Raw genomic sequence first — 18,714 nt, forward strand, 5'->3', positions numbered from 1 at the left:
AATCAAATGACCTACAAAGTATCCAGTATTGTAAAATGAAGCATATTTTGAGTCCATGGCTTACTGTCATTGAGTTTGAGCGAGCTTGTAGATAAGAGCACATTTGTTAGTTCCTTGTTTCTCACCTTATTTGATTTTTTACATTTAGGATAATAAACGGTATTTATCCAAGACTCCTTACCTCCTCTAGGGTAAAAAAAAAAAAGAACATTAATGCAGAGACATGTCACCCTTGACACCTTGCTTCATAGGCACCAATGTGCTGTTATGCCTGACTCACTTGGACTGATTAGAAATGTGAGGAGACGTTAGCTTCCTGACAGGTAATCACTTCTCAAGTAACTGCTGAATCGAGCTCAAATACACAGCACAGGCTTTATGGGTTTGTCTTAACCCAAACCTGACATTTGGACTTGCGAGTCCCATGGGGTCAGGTCATAGGTGCACAAAAAATTACAGGTTTGCTCCTTCATTTGGATGCTTCAGGCTAAATGAAACACAACTGAATGTTTCAGAGATGTCATTAAAATACAGGCACATCAAATTCTGCTGTTAGAATGTCTGCTCCTGTATGTTAGAAACTTTAGAAAAAGTCAAATATAACAGATGTAAGCAACTATTGCTCTTTTCACCCAGATTTGGAATTATGATATTGTTGCAATTAGAGAAACGTGACTTAGCAGAAGTAATAGAGAGAAACTGTAATGATAAAGACATTTTATATGTGTATATGTAGTTAATGTGTGCATGGATTTTACTCTTCGATTACGTTTTGGAAATATTCTAGTATTTTTGATTTAAGAAAGTGTTTTTTTGTTTTGTGCCCCCCCGCACCTTAACTTATCGTCTATGAGGGAGGAGCAAAAGCTTTAGATTCGTCAAAAATTTCGATCTCCGTTTTTCGATGGATCTCGATGTTTTAGGGTCGGTCCCCTGATACTGAAAACCTTGATATCTCAATGATAGGTGCAGTATGTGCCTGTGTGTATGTGTTGTCTGTCACAGTTTCTTGAGTAGGGTCTAGAGCTAAAATGGCGGAATGGAAAAATTTCACTCGAAACTTAAGCTGATTACTTTTTGAACCAAATCATGCAAGAGAAAGAGGCAATCTAGAGGGACCCTCAAATACAGTAATTCTGAAATTTATTATGAATTTGTATTGACCTATTTTATGATCACAAAGATCAGCATCAGAGCAGTAAATAATTACAGAAATGTTAGAGAATAGTTCTAGTAGTTTGGTTCCTAGGGCGCAAAGCCTGCTGATGCTCATGTCTAAATTTTTTTATTACCATCAATTATTTGTCAGTATCACGTGACCGTAATAGTTGCATCAATTACAATATTGGGAATAACAATATAACAATATAAATATGGCACAGTCTCCATGGCACTTAATTCCTCAGCTGGATAAGCTAAACTTTGAATTTCTTGAACGATTTTTGACACCTGTTTGTTTAACATTTCTGATTCATTATTTAATGATTCAGAAGTTTACCACTTAACCATCTGATCATTTTTATGCTTTTTTTTTATTAATAATGACAATTGTTTTGCACAAAGATGTGATGCCATTTAGTGATAACAGTTTTACAAACATTGAAAAGAAAACCACATTTGTGCTTATGTCAAACCAGTTCTTCCATCACTCAGACTCTGTATTATCTAATAGTAAAGATGGGTTAAGAGAACATGAAGTGATGAATCCACAGGCTGACACTAATCAGTCTGTCGAGTTTTTACTTATGTTTCAGAATGCACACATGCAGTCCATAGAGTGGATATCTTGGAAACAAGAAACACAAAACAGAGGGAAAAACAACATTGAGCTGTATATGTATACCAGATGTGTAGTATTACAGATATTTTGTAACATTCACAAAACTAATTTTATTGCAACAGTCCGTATGAAAACACAAATTAAACATAATCTGTCAAAGAATGGGAATAAAAAGACCAAAAACAAGGCAGTACAGACATTTTAAAGATAGAGACATTTTAGAAACTAGATGAGTATGGCAAATTCCAGTACTAAAATAAAAAAAACAAAAAAAATTGAACTAAATAAAACCTTTTGTAAAAAAGAAGAAATAAACTTCAAATGATAATAGAATAAAGCTTTCTTTTTAATGATTTTGAAAAAGAAAAAGTCAGGTGTGCTGTACACTCTGGATGCTTTTTATGATAAATGCATGGATGTATTTTAATGTCAAACTTGAGATAATGTGATAAAGTAAAAGTGTTGTACATAACAGGATAAACTAATAATTATCATTAATCCTCACCGAGACCTTAAATTACCAGTAGATAAATGTAATTTCAGGCGACAAACAATACCAAATAGATTTTATTGCATTATTTGTTACAGTACAATCAGAATGCAACCGACAGCAAAGTAAAATTAAACAGTTTTCCACCTTATTTTCTGAACAGGTTTTGTGTTCCTGAGTAAGTGAAAGCTTATTTTATTGTAACTCTTACAACCTTAAGACCCCAAATACTCCTCATCCTACCTTGTCAGCTTTGGTTGCTTTTAAATATAGTCACTCTACAGCAGGGGTTCCCAATACTTAGATCACCATCGACCAGTAGATCGCGTTGCATTTAAAAAAAATACTTTTTTAAACGTTCAGTCAATCATATATCCTCCCTATGGCATTTGCCACTTGATTGACATACAGGGCGGCCAGTCTGAGATCTCTTTTCTTCTAACACACTGGCCATCCCACACGCACGATTAAACACGCGAGCTACTGCAAAACTCCGGCTGTGATCCAGTTAGCCTTCTGATTTATATCGACTAAAAAAGGGGTTTAAAAAAAAAAAATTGTTTGGGGAGGATATGGGCTGGATGTGGAATTGCAAGAGGATTTTTTTCTCACAATGTCACCATCGAAGTGCATTTGTCTTATCTGTCAATCTATCATTGCTATTACAAAGACGGAAAATGTGGAAACGCACAATCGAACTGTTCATAAAAACTATGAAACTGACTTCCTTTCGAAAAAGCGATCTGAGAAAGAGAAAGGAGAGGGAACTAAAATCACAATTAATCGGACAGCTGTCATTTTTCACTCGGCTGAATTCAAAAGCGAAGGCAGACACACTGAAGCATCGTTCCAATCTGACCAACATGTTGAATGAGCTTAATTTACAGCCCCAAGGAAAAGAGAACTACATGGTCAATATGATTAGCTCAATTAATGCTTTCAAACAAAAAATGCAACATCTGTCCTCAAAGCTGCAGCGCCTTGATTTGGGGAACATCCAAAACCTCTCGTCAGAGCTGGAGACGCAATGGAAGGCGTGTGCAACTTGACAGCATTCGCTACACAGAGCAGATTGAAAATTGCATTTTACGACATTGAGAGACGGTATCAAGACTCAGCTTTACTTGAGCCAGTCGCTACATTTAAGTGCTATTCATTTAGGGAAGATGTTGAGGGTGATTCACCCGCATCAAAAATTGAAACACTGTTTCACCTAAAACTTCTCTACAGTGGAGGATGAGATTTTGGCACTACAGGATGACATTCAGCAGAAGTCTTGGGGCTCTTGGACAGTTTTGGAATTTACTCACAGAGGAAAAGTACTGAAACATGAGGAAGTATGCTACCTCTTTGACTGCATTATTCTGCTGTATTTATTTATGCGAGTCAGCCTTTTCCCACATGAAGCTTATTAAATCCAAATACTGTATACTCGCGATATATATATATATATATATACACACTAATAAAAGGCAAAGCCCTCACTGACTCATCACTAATTCTCCAACTTCCCATGTAGGTAGAACGCTGAAATTTGGCAGGCTTATTCCTTACAGCTTGCTTACAAATGTTAAGCAGGTTTCATTTCGAAATTCTACACGTAACGGTCGACAACGTCCGCCATGTTGAACTTTCTTATTTATGGCCTCATCTTCACAAAATTTGGTAGGCGGTTTCCCTGCGCTAACCAAAACCAATGTACATACTTATTTCGGTGGTATGACGCCACTGTCGGCCGCCATATTGAATTTTCAAAACGTCACTAATTCTCCAACTTCCCGTGTAGGTAGAAGGCTGAAATTTGGGAGGCCTTGGGAGGGGGAGTTGGTCTCGTCCGATGCGGGAGATGGACGTCTGAAGTGGAGCTCCGCTAGCAGTGGTGCTATTTTTCATATTATTTGCTTATTATTCTGAGATATCCTGTATTTATTCGACCCGAGAGGGACCGCTACAGTATATGTAAACACATATAAACATGGCCAACAAGAAGGAAAGAACGAAAGAATCGAAGACTAAAGCTACATCCAAGCTGCGATCAGCAAGCCCTAGCTCGAGATACGGCCTGTCAGAGACAGACCTGGATCAGATGGGCGAAAGTACAGACTCCTCGGGACCACGGTCCGCTACATCGCCGCTGAGAGCGAAAAGGGGAGCGAAGGTGCGATCGTGAGTGCAGATGTGGATAGCTCGCCGATTGGAGAGGATTACCTGAAACTGGAAAAGGCCGGGAGGTCCGCGGCTTCAGTTACGCAATTACGCGGGACTGGAGCAGCGGGACACCGCTTCAGCAGAGTCTGCTGCTTCATCTACGGCACAAGAAGGCACATTTGAGCTATCTGAACTGAAAGTGTTGCTCGCTGAGCTCACGCAAGATATAAAGGAAAGCGAGAAGGCTAATGAGAAAGCAACGGCAAAGGCACTTGAGAGACTGAAACAGGAATTAAAACAGGAGATGAAACAGGCCAATGAATGTCTGCGACAGGAAATCCAACAGGCAAATGAAAGGCTGCGACAGGAATTCCAACAGGCAAATGAAAGGCTGCGTCAAGAGGTCCAACTTGAACTTCGACAGGTGCTGGGCAAAATTGAAGAGCGCATTGAGAAAAACTCGCTAAACTGAGCACGCTTGCTGATCAATTGGAGCATCTTAGTGAGACATTCACGAATCGGATCGAAATAGCCGAACATCTAGCTGCCAGTGCCGAGGAAAGAGCAGTAAATGCCAGTTCGGAATGTAAAAAACTCGGAGAAAAACTTGGAGACAGACTGGCTGCTTTAGAAGATGGGAATAGAAGGTATAATGTCAGAATTGAAGGCCTGCCGGAGAATCGAGAAAGTTTAAACCCTGTGAAATTCGAACTGAACTTTTTCTAAAATAATCGGGGCGACTTTAAAGCAGAATCTGAGATAGCAGCGCTTACAGCGACGCTGATCAAACACCGTCAGACCCGACCAAGATCTTTTATAGTTCGTTTTGAACGATTATCATTTAAGTTAGAGGTGATGGAACTCCTCAGGAAAAAAAAGGAAGATATTATATATGAAGATTGCCACATTCGTCTTCCCTGACTTCTCTCCAGCAACAGCTATTAAACGCAGCCTTCTATAATATTAAACAGCTGCTACGGCAAGCCAATGTCAAATACGGCCTCCTGTATCCGCAAAACTGAAAGTGGAATGGCAGGGTCATTTCTATGTTTTCGCTAGCAAGGAGGAGGCAGAAAATGAGTTAAGAAAGCTGATCCCGGACTATTCTGATACATAATTGTGAGTCATGGCGGTAAATGATAAAGCTAGGATTAATAATCTACTGTCTGATCTATTTGTTTTAAAATACGGGTTTTTATCAGCATATATTCTCATATTCTTATTATTACTTATTATTATTATTACTTACTTATTACTTATTATTACTTAGTATTACTAGGGCTAAATGTTTATGTTTTATTGTGCTTAATTACGTTTTCATCCTCTTTTTTCTTTTCTAATTATTTCATGTGTACCCTAAATGAGACTGTTCAATATCATACCCTTGGTTTGCTGTTATTGCTATTACTGCATTAAGACTTGTTATGCTTGTTTTGGACACATCTTTAACACCATCACCTGGGTTTATTATCTGGGGATATCATCTTAATGCACTAAAATTGATGAAGATTATATGTATGTATGTATGTATGTATGTATGTATGTATATATATATATATATATATATATATATATATATATATATATATATATATATATATATATATTAAGTGCAAAATTCTTTTTTTTTTCTTTTTCCTCTTTTAAAGACTATATTGGTAACAGATATCTCTATCTTTTAACCTTAAAGCGCCACTGCATGGGGGCTTGATGTGCTTTGGACGTGCTCTGTCTCTGGGTATGTCAGAGGACTGGGACTGCATGAAGTGGGTTTTAGCCTCACCTGGGGAGGCAAAAAGGGAGGGTGGGGGTTAAGGGGAAGAGAAAGAGAGCAGGCTTGATCTATATCTAATCTATCATCTCAATCTTTATAATTATAACTATCAACGTAATAATAAGCTGCATGGCAACAACTCTTGGGGAATAGGAAATTAAGACCTAAACTATTTCACTTCCAGTTAAGACTATAAATGACATCAAAAACTCAGAATCAGTGTCTCCATGATGGGACAGTTAACTTCGTAAGCTGGAATGTTAAAGGCCTGAATCACGAATTAAAGAGAAAGAAAGTACTTTCTCACCTAACAGGTCTAAATGCTAAAATAGTATTTTTACAGGAAACCCACTTACTAAGTAAGGATCAGTTCCGCTGCAAAAGACTGGACTGGCCAAATGTTCCATTCTAGTTTTACAAAGAAAACTAGAGGGGTGGGAATTCTCATACATAGAACAGTACCATTTGTAGCATCAGATGTAGTATTGGATCCTGAAGGGAGATATGTGATGGTCATGGGAGACTTATCTAACTGTAAAATGATTTTGATAAATGTTTATGCACCTAATGTTGATGATAAGGAATTTATACAAAATTTATTTGCATCCATTCCCAATCTGAACACTCATAAACTTATAATGGCTGGGGACTTTAATTGTGTTCTAAATCCACTTTTAGATAAGACTTCCTCCACAGGGGAACGCAACTAACACCGCAAAGATAATTACAAAGTTTATAACTGATCACAACTTATCAGATCCCTGGAGGTTTTAAACCCAAATTCAAGAACATATTCTTTCTACTCACCAGTACATCATTGCTACTCAAGGATTGATTACTTCTTTATAGATAATAACTTCTTGCCTAAGATTAAATCTTGTAAATACGATGCTATTGTTATTTCAGACCATGCTCCGATGATCTTGGAGCTGAAATTACTAAGCCCCATACACTCACCCCGCAGATGGCGCTCAATCCGCTTCTATTAGCTGACGAGAATTGTACTGAATTTATATCCAAACAAATTGAATTCTTTCTAGAGACAAATACATCCCCTGAGATCTCTGCAGGAATACTCTGGGAAACTCTTAAGGCCTTCTTAAGAGGACAGATTATCTCATATCTTTCCCACAGAAATAAATCCGCAAGAAAGTAGCAGAGATAAAAAGCGAAATTACTAAAATAGATGAAGAACATGCCAGACTACCAAGCGAGACTCTACATAAGAGGAGGCAGGCTCTACATTCAGAATTAAACCTCTTGACAACTAAAGAAACCGAACAACTAATTTACAAATCCAGACATCATTATTATGAACATGGAGAGAAAGCTAATAAGCTTTTAGCGCAACAAATTCACAAGCAAGATGTATGCAACGCAATCTCGTAATTACTAACACGAATGGAGATAAAATCATCGAACACAAAAATATAATGTACACTTTTAGAGACTACTATAAATCCCTATATACTACTGAGTTTAAAGAAGACAATATACAATCTAATGCATTTCTGGATAAATTACAGATACCACAAATTGACGCTTTTAGTGTGGAGGACTCGATAAACCTCTGTCATTATCAGAATTACTGGATGCTATAAAGTCACTCCAAGGTGGAAAAGCAGCAGGCCCTGACGGCTACCCTGCAGAGTTTTACAAGAAATTCTCCGCTCAGCTAGCTCCCTCCTATTAGCAACATTTACAGAAGCCAGAGATAACCAATCTCTTCCACAAACCTTTCGCCAAGCACTAATCACTGTCTTTCCAAAACAAAATAAGGACTTATTACAATGTGCATCATACAGACCAATTTCACTTCTGAATAACGACGTTAAAATACTCTCTAAAATCATAGCTAGAAGGATGGAGAAAGTGCTCCCTCGTAATATCACAAGACCAAACTGGATTTATTAGGGGCCGACACTTATCTTCAAATCTTCGACGCCTGTTTAATGTAATATACTCACCAACTAAATCAAACACCCCAGAAATATTATTATCATTGGATGCAGAAAAGCATTCGACATGATTGAATGGAAATACCTTTTACTATTTTGGAGAAGTTTGGGTTTGGCCCAACATTTGTGCATGGATTAAATTACTGTATACTAACCCAGAAGCTTCAGTTTGCATCAATAACATTTGCTCAGACTACTTTAAACTAGAACGTGGCACAAGACAAGGATGCCCTTTGTCACCACTGCTGTTTGCAATTGCCATTGAACCACTGGCAATACATTGTCGAAATACTGATCAGATAAAGGGGATTAGCAGAGAAGGACTGGAACAGAAAATCTCATTATATGCAGATGACATGGTACTGTATATATCGGACCCAGAAAATTCTGTGCCTGCAGTCTTAGCAGCACTCACAGAATTTCAAAAGCTCTCTGGTCTCAGAATTAATCTGAATAAAAGTGTACTCTTTCCGTGAATTCTCAAGCATATAATATTAGATTAGACACCCTTCCTTTTATCATTGCAGAACAGTTTAAATACCTCGGGTAAACATCACAAGTAAACATAAAGCTCTTTATCAACAAAATTTCGTGCCTGCATGGAAAAAATTAAACAAGACTTGCATAGATGGTCAACCCTTCATCTCACACTAGCTGGAAGAATTAACACTGTTAAGATGAATATTCTTCCTAAGCTCCTTTTTATTTCAAAACATACCAATATACATTAATAAATCGTTCTTTAAGCAATTAGATTCAACAATAACCTCATTTATTTGGAATTCTAAACATCCACGCATCAAAAGAGCGACCCTACAAAGACAAAAGGCAGAAGGTGGCATGGCTCTACCTAACTTCCAGTTTTATTACTGGGCGCAAATATACAGTCGATAAGAACCTGGACACAAATAGAAGAACATACACAGGCATGGACCGCAATAGAAGTAAAATCCTGCAGTACTTCTTTGTATTCCTTGCTGTGCTCCAATAAACACACGTTATCGGCAATACACTAATAACCCAATTGTGCTCCACTCACTTAGAATCTGGAACCAATGTAGAAAGCATTTTAAGACGGAGAAGCTTCTTTCTGTGGCACCCTGCAAAAGAACCACCTCTTTCAACCCTCACAAACATATGCAGTTTTTAATATCTGGAAAAATTTGGAATTAACTTGCTTAGAGATCTTTATATAGACAACGCCTTTGCATCCTATGAACAATTACATTCCAAATTTAACATTCCAGCTACAAATTTCTTTCACTATCTTCAAATCAGGAACTTTGTTAAACAGAACCTTCCAGATTTTCCTCATCTTGCACCCTCATCCACGCTGGAAAAATTATTGCTCAATTTCAAGGAGTTAGACTCCATCTCTACAATATATAAAATCCTTTTACAATCCCTTCCTTTCAAAGATCCAAGAGGACACTGGGAAAATGACCTCTCAATTAATATATCAGAAAAGGAGTGGAAAGTAGCAATGCAGAGAATTCACTCAAGCTCCATATGCGCAAAGCATACAATTATACAACTCAAAATTATATATCGAGCACATCTGTCTCAACTAAAACTCTCCAAAATGTTTCCAGGGCATGATCCAACCTGTAACGTTGCAACCAAGCCCCAGCCTCACTAGGTCACATGTTCTGGGCCTGCACCAAATTAACATTATTCTGGACAAAAATTTTTAATTACCTCTCAGACAGTCTTGGACTCACAATCCCTCCTAACCCATTAACAGCTGTGTTTGGGGTTCTTCCAGAGGGTCTTAAAGTGGAGAAAGACAAACAAATTGTGATTGCATTCACTACACTGTTGGCACGCAGACTTATTCTGATAAACTGGAAGAACCCAAACTCTCCTCTTTAAGTCAGTGGGAAACTGATGTGTTATATTATTTAAAATTGGAAAAATCAAATACTCAGTTAGAGGATCTGTGCAGACTTTTTCAAAACATGGCAGGATCTAATCAGTAATATTTTGAAATGAGTTTATAAAGCACAGAGAATTTGTTGATTTAGGTATTTTTAAAGCCTTAAATTTTACACCATTTGGCTTGCTCTCTCTCTCAAGGGTGGGGATCGATCTGTTCTTAGCATAATTTTTTTTTGTAAAACTTGATTGCTATGTATTGATTATAATAAAAAAATAAATAAAAAAAAAAAAAAAAAAAAAAAGAAATTTGGGAGGCCCATTCCTTACAGCTTACTTACAAAAGTTAAGCAGGTTTCATTTCGAAATTCTATGCATAACGGTCAACAACGTCCGCCATATTGAACTTTCTTATTCATGGCCCCATCTTCACGAAATTTGGTAGGCGGCTTCCATTCGCTAACCGAAACCAATGTAAATACTTATTTTGGTGGTATGACGCCACTGTCAGCTGCCATATTGAACTTTCCAACTTCCCATGTAGGTAGAAGGCTGAAATTTGGCAGGCTCATTACTTATTTACAAAAGTTGGGCAGGTTTCATTTAGAATTTCTACGCGTAATGGTCATAACAGTCAACAACGTCCACCATGTTGAACTTTCTTATTTATGGCCCCATCTTATCGAAATTTGGTAGGCGGCTTCCCTGCACTAACCGAAACCAATGTACGTACTTATTTCGGTGGTATGATGCCACTGTCAGCCGCCATATTGAATTTTTCAACAGTCTTTGTTACTTATGGGCCGATCTTCAAGAAATTTGGTACACGGGTTCCCAACGCTAACTGAATCCTACTTATGTACATATATACGTCCATAGCCTGCAGCTCGGTCACCGTGTGAGGTGGGGATGGGGGACCCAACGCCTCCCACGTTGTTGGCTGCCTACCTATATAAGACCGTCCGTCGCTCCGATCTCTACATTCCCTGCCTTGCTTCGCCACGGGATTCACGTCTCCCTGCTGATAAATACAGCCTTTTTATTTAATCCACGGCTTCTCCACTGTTTTATTGTTCATTTATTACGATTATAGTTATTTTGCAGGTATTTTAGACTTACTTTACATTGTTCAGGTACCCATTTCCTTTATCATTCCAACCCCCATTACCATGTCTATCGAGGTGATCACTATTGATCAAAGAACTGTCACTTACTGAGTGGTTTCCATGCCCGGAGATGGCACCTACCTTTTCCATTCTCTTTGTTACATATTGCATGGCCATATCAGGCTCACTCATGATATCCGGAGGAACATTGTGTCTTATGTATTGAATGACTGGGACAGGTTCAAGGTGTGGACTGATGACGGTACAGGAGATAATTATACTACACAGGAGCACTAGAAGAGTGAAATGCTTAAGCCCTTCACCTATGGTTCTGCATGTGAGTTGATGGCTGCCGCTGAATTGTTCGGTTGTCGCTTATATATATATATATATATATATATATATATATACTGTATACACAGTGGTACCTCGGTATACGTCTGCTTTGGAAAAAGTCCAACTTGGTATACGTCCTGTTTAGAGGCGAAATATTTTGCTTGATATACGACCTTTGTTTGGAATACGACTCGTGTGGTATACCGGGCGCGCGCCTTCAAAAAAAAAAAAGGGCCAAGTTTTAACCTGTACAGTAATCCCTCGCTATATCGTGCTTCGACTTTCGCAGCTTCACTCTATCGTGGATTTTATATGAAAGCATAACTAAATATATAATGCGGATTTTTCGCTGCTTCGCGGGTTCTGCGGACAATGTGTCTTTTTACTTCCTGTACATGTTTCCTCAGTTGGTTTGCCCAGTTGATTTCATACAAGGGACGCTATTGGCGGATGACTGAGACGCTAACCAATCAGAGCACACAGTTAAGTTCCTCGCTCATTCAGCATCAACGTATTTCACTGTGTAAAGAGTTCTGCTCTTTTGTGTTTATCTTTGTGCATAGTCAAGCCCTTCATTATGGCTCCAAAACAATCTGCTACTGCTTCAGGGGCCGTGCCCAAGCGCCAACGGAAGGTGTTAATGATTGCCGAAAAGGTAAACGTTTTGCATTTGTTGAAGGCTATGATTCTTTTTATCTAAAAAGTAGGAAAGGAATATAAGATCTACGGCCGCAGTGTCCTTTTAACCAGGGTGCAAAACAAGTTGTAAGTGGATGTAATAAGGCAGTAGTCTGGATGGAATCTGCTTTAGGGATTTGGATTGAAGACTGCTGGAAGAAGAACAACGGCGGTGCTACACAATCGCCTGAAGAGGCTCCTTTAGGAGAGCTGTAACGCTCTCCTTTGTTGTGCAGTAAAATTAAACTCATTGTTATCGGACAAGTCATTTTCATTTATTTCATCTAATTGCTTTTGTATTTATGTATTTTAGTATTACGCAGTGTTTAAATTATTTTATACAACCCCATCAATGTATAATATGCCAATAACAATAGGAGTTTTTTTTTCATGGGAACGATTAATCATTTTCCCATTATTTCTTATGGGAAAAATTTGTTTGGTATAAGTCCAAGGATCTGGAACGGATTAAGGACGTATACCAAGGTACCACTGTGTGTATATGTGTATGTGTATGTGTATATATATATATATATATATATATATATATATATATATATATATATATATATATATATATATATATATATATATATATATATACATATAGAGAGAGAGAGAGAGAACTGTGTGTATATGTATATATGTATATATATAGAGAGAGAGAGAGAGATAGCATTTTTAATGTAGGTAGATCATTTCAACCTGGTCCTTTTAAAAGTGGCTCGCAAGCCGAAAAAGTGTGGGCACCCCTGCTCTACAGTATTGCCAGCCCTCAGCAGTTAAACAAAATCTAAAATGATGATATTTATTGTTGTAGTTCTTCAAGTAATATTCCACTGAAGTGATATGTTGAGCCAGCTATTTCAGTTGTGCTTGATTAAACATCTCCGCAGGTCAATTCTGAGACCTCCCACCTAAGTATAATACACAGGTGAGGTGTATGCACAGTAGTTTCCAGTTATGTGTATTCATTTCTTGAGTACAATTGAAATTGGCAGTAATTAGTTTGCTGCACTGCCTACAATTTATCAGCTTTCGCTTGGCTTTGTATAGCAAAACAGACCAGTTATCTTGTTTTCAATTTTTGCTGCCTGTCAGGCCTTGGTATGGTTATGATGGGTTGGGTTTTACAAATTGATTTATCACTGTGGGGTTTATGATTTGTTGTGATGGTTAGATGTTTTGTTTAATTGTTTTATTTGTTTAGGTTAATTGAATTTTGTATTGTGTAATTGATATTTATCCCGCTGTTGTGCCACTTTGTAAATCATTTGCGTGCTTGTTTTAGAGACCCAGAGGCCGATGAGGTTAGCAGAATATTGCTGAGTAGAGAGCAATTTCCATTACTCTGAGTAGTAAAATGCCCGGGGGCTTTTATTTTGATGTAGTGAGGTCAGGTGTAGCAGTGTGGAGCTATAAAGTCATGTGGATTTTCAGGCATCAGCAGCCTTGCCTTTATTTTCTACTTCTGTGTTGATCTTTCTATTGGCATATTGAAAATTGTTTTGCCCTTTCTTGCTTGCCTATGACATTTTGGTGAGATTCGAGTTTTAGAAGGCCAGGAAAAATGCTTGGATGTTGGAACTAAATGGCATTCCATTCCTGTAATGTCTATAAAAAGTCTTCAAATATCCCAACCCAAGTGGTGTTTTTAACGGTTTATTGTCGGTAGTGTTTTGATATTGTTAAACAAAAAAGCTCTATTTCTTTTCCAGATCATTTTAAAATCATTAAAATTAAAAATGCTGTTTTCTTAAGGGTTAACCCCACTCACTTGTCTACACCTTCATATCGCCTGTCTGCTTATCTGTATTTCTGTAGCTTTTCACAAGAGAATTACTTAACAGATTTACATCTGGTTTTTTCTATAATTTGTTTGAACATTCCTGTTGATTTTTGTGACTTCTCTCATTGCGCTAAGTATCATAGATCGCTTGTGGTACCAATTTATTTGCGCAAATCCGAGAGAGAGTGGACCCGAGGGGAGGGAGGTGAGGGACCTCCTCATTCACACAACAGCCTCCATTCGAGTCAGTCTATGTCTTGCCTTGTGTTGGAGCGTACCTTGCCTCTGTTTAGCTAGCTAGATTGTAACAGAGAGAGTAACATTTGACATTTTTGTGAGAGAGGTCAAAGCTACGTGTGTTTAAGAGGGTAGCTGCTGATTGCCACCAATATCGCAGCCATGTGCTTTTCTCCCCACGCAGGGGTCTCTCTCCCATCAGAGCTGAACACGATCAGATACAGTGCCAATGTTTGATGTTGGAGCCCGCCTACCTCTGTCGCTTGGCCACAATTTTATATATATAGATATAGATAGATATAGAAAGATAGATAGATAATATAGAGATATATATATATATATATATATATATATATATATATATATATATATATATATATTTTAATTAATCTTTAAAGTTTGTTCTGTTTCAGTAAATTGTGGCAGTTAAAATATGTAATTATATAGAGGCATCTGTGGCAGATATTATAGCTACGAATTATAAGTGTAAATTATTTAATTCATTGTATTCTTGTGTTGCATTCTACCAACGAGTATACTCTCGGAATATTTATACAAGTATAACACAATGACCATACACTATAAATTCTCGTACTTTATACATATATAAACAAACATGTTAAATTAAATAAAAATGAAGCATGAATTAGGTATTGTATGTATAAGATACGTCAAGCGAATATAAATTCCTGTTACTGTTATAATTGAGATAAGGGCCTGTTTATAGCAAATGACAATAAAAGCTAACACTCTAGTAAACAGCAGATTAAATGTCACCCATGGTCATTTAAAATTTTATAATATTTCTCTAGAGAAGGAGAAGATGAGGACCAGAAGGAGTCTGAATGTGGTGTGACATATATGAGAATTGTTTTTATTACTACAGAGGATGCCCAGGATTGTGGAGCCTGTAGGATCAAGATGTGGAGCATAAGCAGCTAATCTCAGTAGTCCTGGAGATTGAATTATAACTTGGCGGTGGTGATGATGATGATAGATGAACATGTTCCATTGTATTAACAAAAGGTCCCAGGGAACAATTTTTTCAGTCAACAGCAGAGGCGTACTTAGGTTGTTCTTTAAGGAATATGGGAAACAATAGTTTGGGATTTTTCAACAGAGTTATTTCACAGAAATCCTTAGCAATCCATCAGCCCATCACAAGGACAAAACCAGATTCACAACCTCAAAGCAAAACATAAGTCAAAACCAGTAATTCTTTTCCTATTTGATTAACTTTTTTGTTTGTGTGGTTGTTTGAGCATCTAGTCTGTGAAGAAGATACTTTGTTAGATCGAATGTAATGTCTTCAGTGAAACCGCTTAGATTTGATGAATAAATGACTGGAAGATACGCATAGACAGGAACAGCAGGAGTCAAAACCGATCTTTCATCAAAACCAAAACACTAACTGAACACTTTGTGTTTGATAACAGGGAAGTAAAGTAGTAAAAAGTGTTTTAGAAAGTCACAAAGTGTGGTGTCTTCTCTGCAAACCTGGAACTGTCTGAGTTGACCTTTATGTCACTGCACTGTTTAATGTCCGAACATTACAACACCCAGGGAATACTGAATAATGTTACCAGGGACAAGGCTGATCCAAATGTGACAAAAATGGTGGTGCCCATATGAAAACAAATATAGCATTATGGGTAGATGCTACAAAATATTCAACTTAATAAATTTCAAATGAAAAATTTTTGGGTACAAAAATCCCCAAAACATTACAAAATTATTACATATACTTTTGCAGAAAGTATGTAGAAATATTAATGTACTGATCACAACATAAAAGTTTGGATGTTTTACTTTGTGTGCTAATGTCCCATAGGCATATGCCATTAAAAGCATGAAAAATATAACAACATGAAATAAAAATTAAAAACATATCTGAACAGACCAGCAATATCCATCCATCCATCCATTTTCCAACCTGCTGAATCTGAACACAGGGTCACGGGGGTCTGCTGGAGCCAATCCCAGCCAACACAGGGCACAAGGCAGAAGCCAATCCCGGGCAGGGTGCCAACCCACTGCAGGACACACACAAACACACCCACACACCAAGCACACACTAGGGCCAATTTAGAATTGCCAACCAGCAATATCAGAAATTAAAACTTAATGTATTGTCAATAATTTGTTGATCTACACACTTCCTTATTTGCTTATTCTTCTTTGCAGAACTGCTTAAATATTGTAAAATTTAACATGGATCATTGATGAACAGTTTTCTGTCTTTGTTATATATCATCTTTCACACATCACAAGGCATTTAAAAAATAAATAAAAGCAAGAGTATAATTTAAAGAGAACAGGACAGTATAATAGTGAAAAGCTGTAGAGTTTGAAAGCTTTGAAGAATCCTCACAAGTAAATTGATAATAATTGCTAATAATGTCTGGTTTGGTACAATTTGATGAGAAGAATCATTCAGAGAATAACATTTGTAGGTGTAGTCTATTCAAGTGCATGGGAGAAAAAGTGGATCTTCATATGTCATTTACTTTTATGACCAGTCAGGCTATGCAGTTAAACCTAGCAACAGATGTCCGGAGAGGGTGACATGTAAAGCTATACAAGTCAAGATAGATTAAGCCTAAACTTTATAACACACTATGCTGTTCTGGTCTCCATAGTACAAAAAAGATAGCAGTGCTAGAGAAAGTCCAGAGAAGAGTGGCTAGGCTGATTCCAACACTGAGAGGTGTGAACTGTTCAAAGAGGTCAAAGGAGCTGAATTTTTTCAGTTTATTCGAACAGGTTAAGAGGTAACAGATTAAATGGCAACGACAGAGCAACAGCTTACGCCCAGGTGGTTGGCAACATGCTTCAAGCATAAAAAAAAAGTGCAACATGTCAAGAAGGTTCGTTTTCACATTCACACTTAGACTTCTGCCCTGGTAATCTTGGTGCAATCACTGATAAACATGGTGAATGATTTCACCAGGACATTTTGCAACGATGGAAAAGCCGTATCAAGTCAAGTGGAAACCATCAATGCTGGCTGAACACTGAAATAAGAAGCTTCAGATGCAGAGTATAAATCAAAATCAGTAGCAAAACATTTTTAGCTCAGTTGAACTAATGTGTCAACATCATTAAGTGATTAAACACACTAAATTCAACAAAAGTTAATTATTTTTTCTTAAAATTCTTATGTGATGCAGTCAATCTGAAATTATGATTGTGTTCAGTTTGAAGCTGTCTATGATAATCATCAAAATATTTTCAGAAAGCAAAACTTTTGGGAGGAAAAAAGTGTTGCTCCATATAATGTTTAAAAAAAAAAAAGTTTTTACATTGACTTAATGGGAATGCCTGTTACTGCCTCGTAGATTGATCTTCCTTGATTCAAATCCCACATATGGTTGCTGCCTGTATGGAGGTTGCACGTTCTGCTTGTACCTTTGTGAGTTTTTCTGTGCGTCCTCTGGTTTTTCTCCTTTATCTCTGAGGCAAGTGTGTGTGTCAGGTTAAATGGAAATCCTCAGTTAGTTGCTTATGTGCATGAGTGGGCCCTTTGGTGGAATGGCATCTCATTTAGAGTTTCTTCCTATTTTATGCACAATACTTCTGGGATGTGCTTTCACTTACCTATGACCCTGAAAAAGGTTTATTCTTGTTGATGAATTTTATCTTATGGGTAATTTAAAAGAAAAGAAGGTGGACTGTTCCAGAAGGGTCAGCTTTTTGATAGCCTTCTGTATCCTTATTTAAAATCATCTTGTAATTTATTATCAGTATGAAGCATTACATTTTTTTTTAAGTTGCGTTCAGAGCTTTATCATATCCATACAACTTGATTCTGCCCAAATTGGATTTATTTTGTTTGATGTGATGTTATGTTATGTTCACACTTTTAACCTATAGTGACACTATAATCTGTTACTAGTTCAGTTTACATTGTTATGTCTGGAAAAACACATCCTCTTTATTACTCTCCCTGCACCCCTTGAGCCATCAGTAGCCTCTAAGGGGACAGCCCATTTTCATTAATTTTCACTGGGGTCTGTGTCCTGTAGCAGCCTAGAGGTTTCCTCACTACCTGCCTCACCTCCATGGTACCTGGCTATCATTTTAGTTGGCATCTTGGTTCCTCCCTTAGCAAGGACACATTCACCCAGTGCTTCTCCTTGAGCCATAATACACCACCACCCCCAACCAACAACAGATGAACAAACTTCATCAAAATCCACCAAATGTTTTTAACTATGGCACCTTCGCTACTCTGTTATACTCTGGATTTAGTGACTCCCACCTTCATATATTAGCTTTATGTCTTGCACTCATTCAAGTAGTGATAGTTTCTCAAGTTTCTTGTAAGACCTTCCAGTACCTTGCTCATCTTGGTGGTGCTCTTGCCTTCCTCACCAGTTATGCAGTCACTCACGCTGTGAAATACAGTGAACCCTCGTTTATCACGGTTAATCCGTTCCAGACTCTACCGTGATGAATGAATTTTCGTGAAGTAGGATTCTTTATTTATAAATCGAATATTTTCGCAGTTAGAGTATAGAAATACGACCTTCTAAATACGTTT

General features: G+C 37.5%; 1 protein-coding gene across 1 annotated transcript in view; it reads left to right on the top strand.

Moving 5' to 3' along the window:
- Positions 1 to 18,714, top strand: part of cdkal1 (CDK5 regulatory subunit associated protein 1-like 1) — an 821,501-nt gene that overhangs the window by 473,298 nt on the left and 329,489 nt on the right. The gene's annotated exons all lie outside the window — the stretch shown is intronic.

This window comes from Polypterus senegalus, chromosome 15 (assembly GCF_016835505.1).
Source record: "Polypterus senegalus isolate Bchr_013 chromosome 15, ASM1683550v1, whole genome shotgun sequence".
NCBI classification, from domain to species: domain Eukaryota; kingdom Metazoa; phylum Chordata; class Cladistia; order Polypteriformes; family Polypteridae; genus Polypterus; species Polypterus senegalus.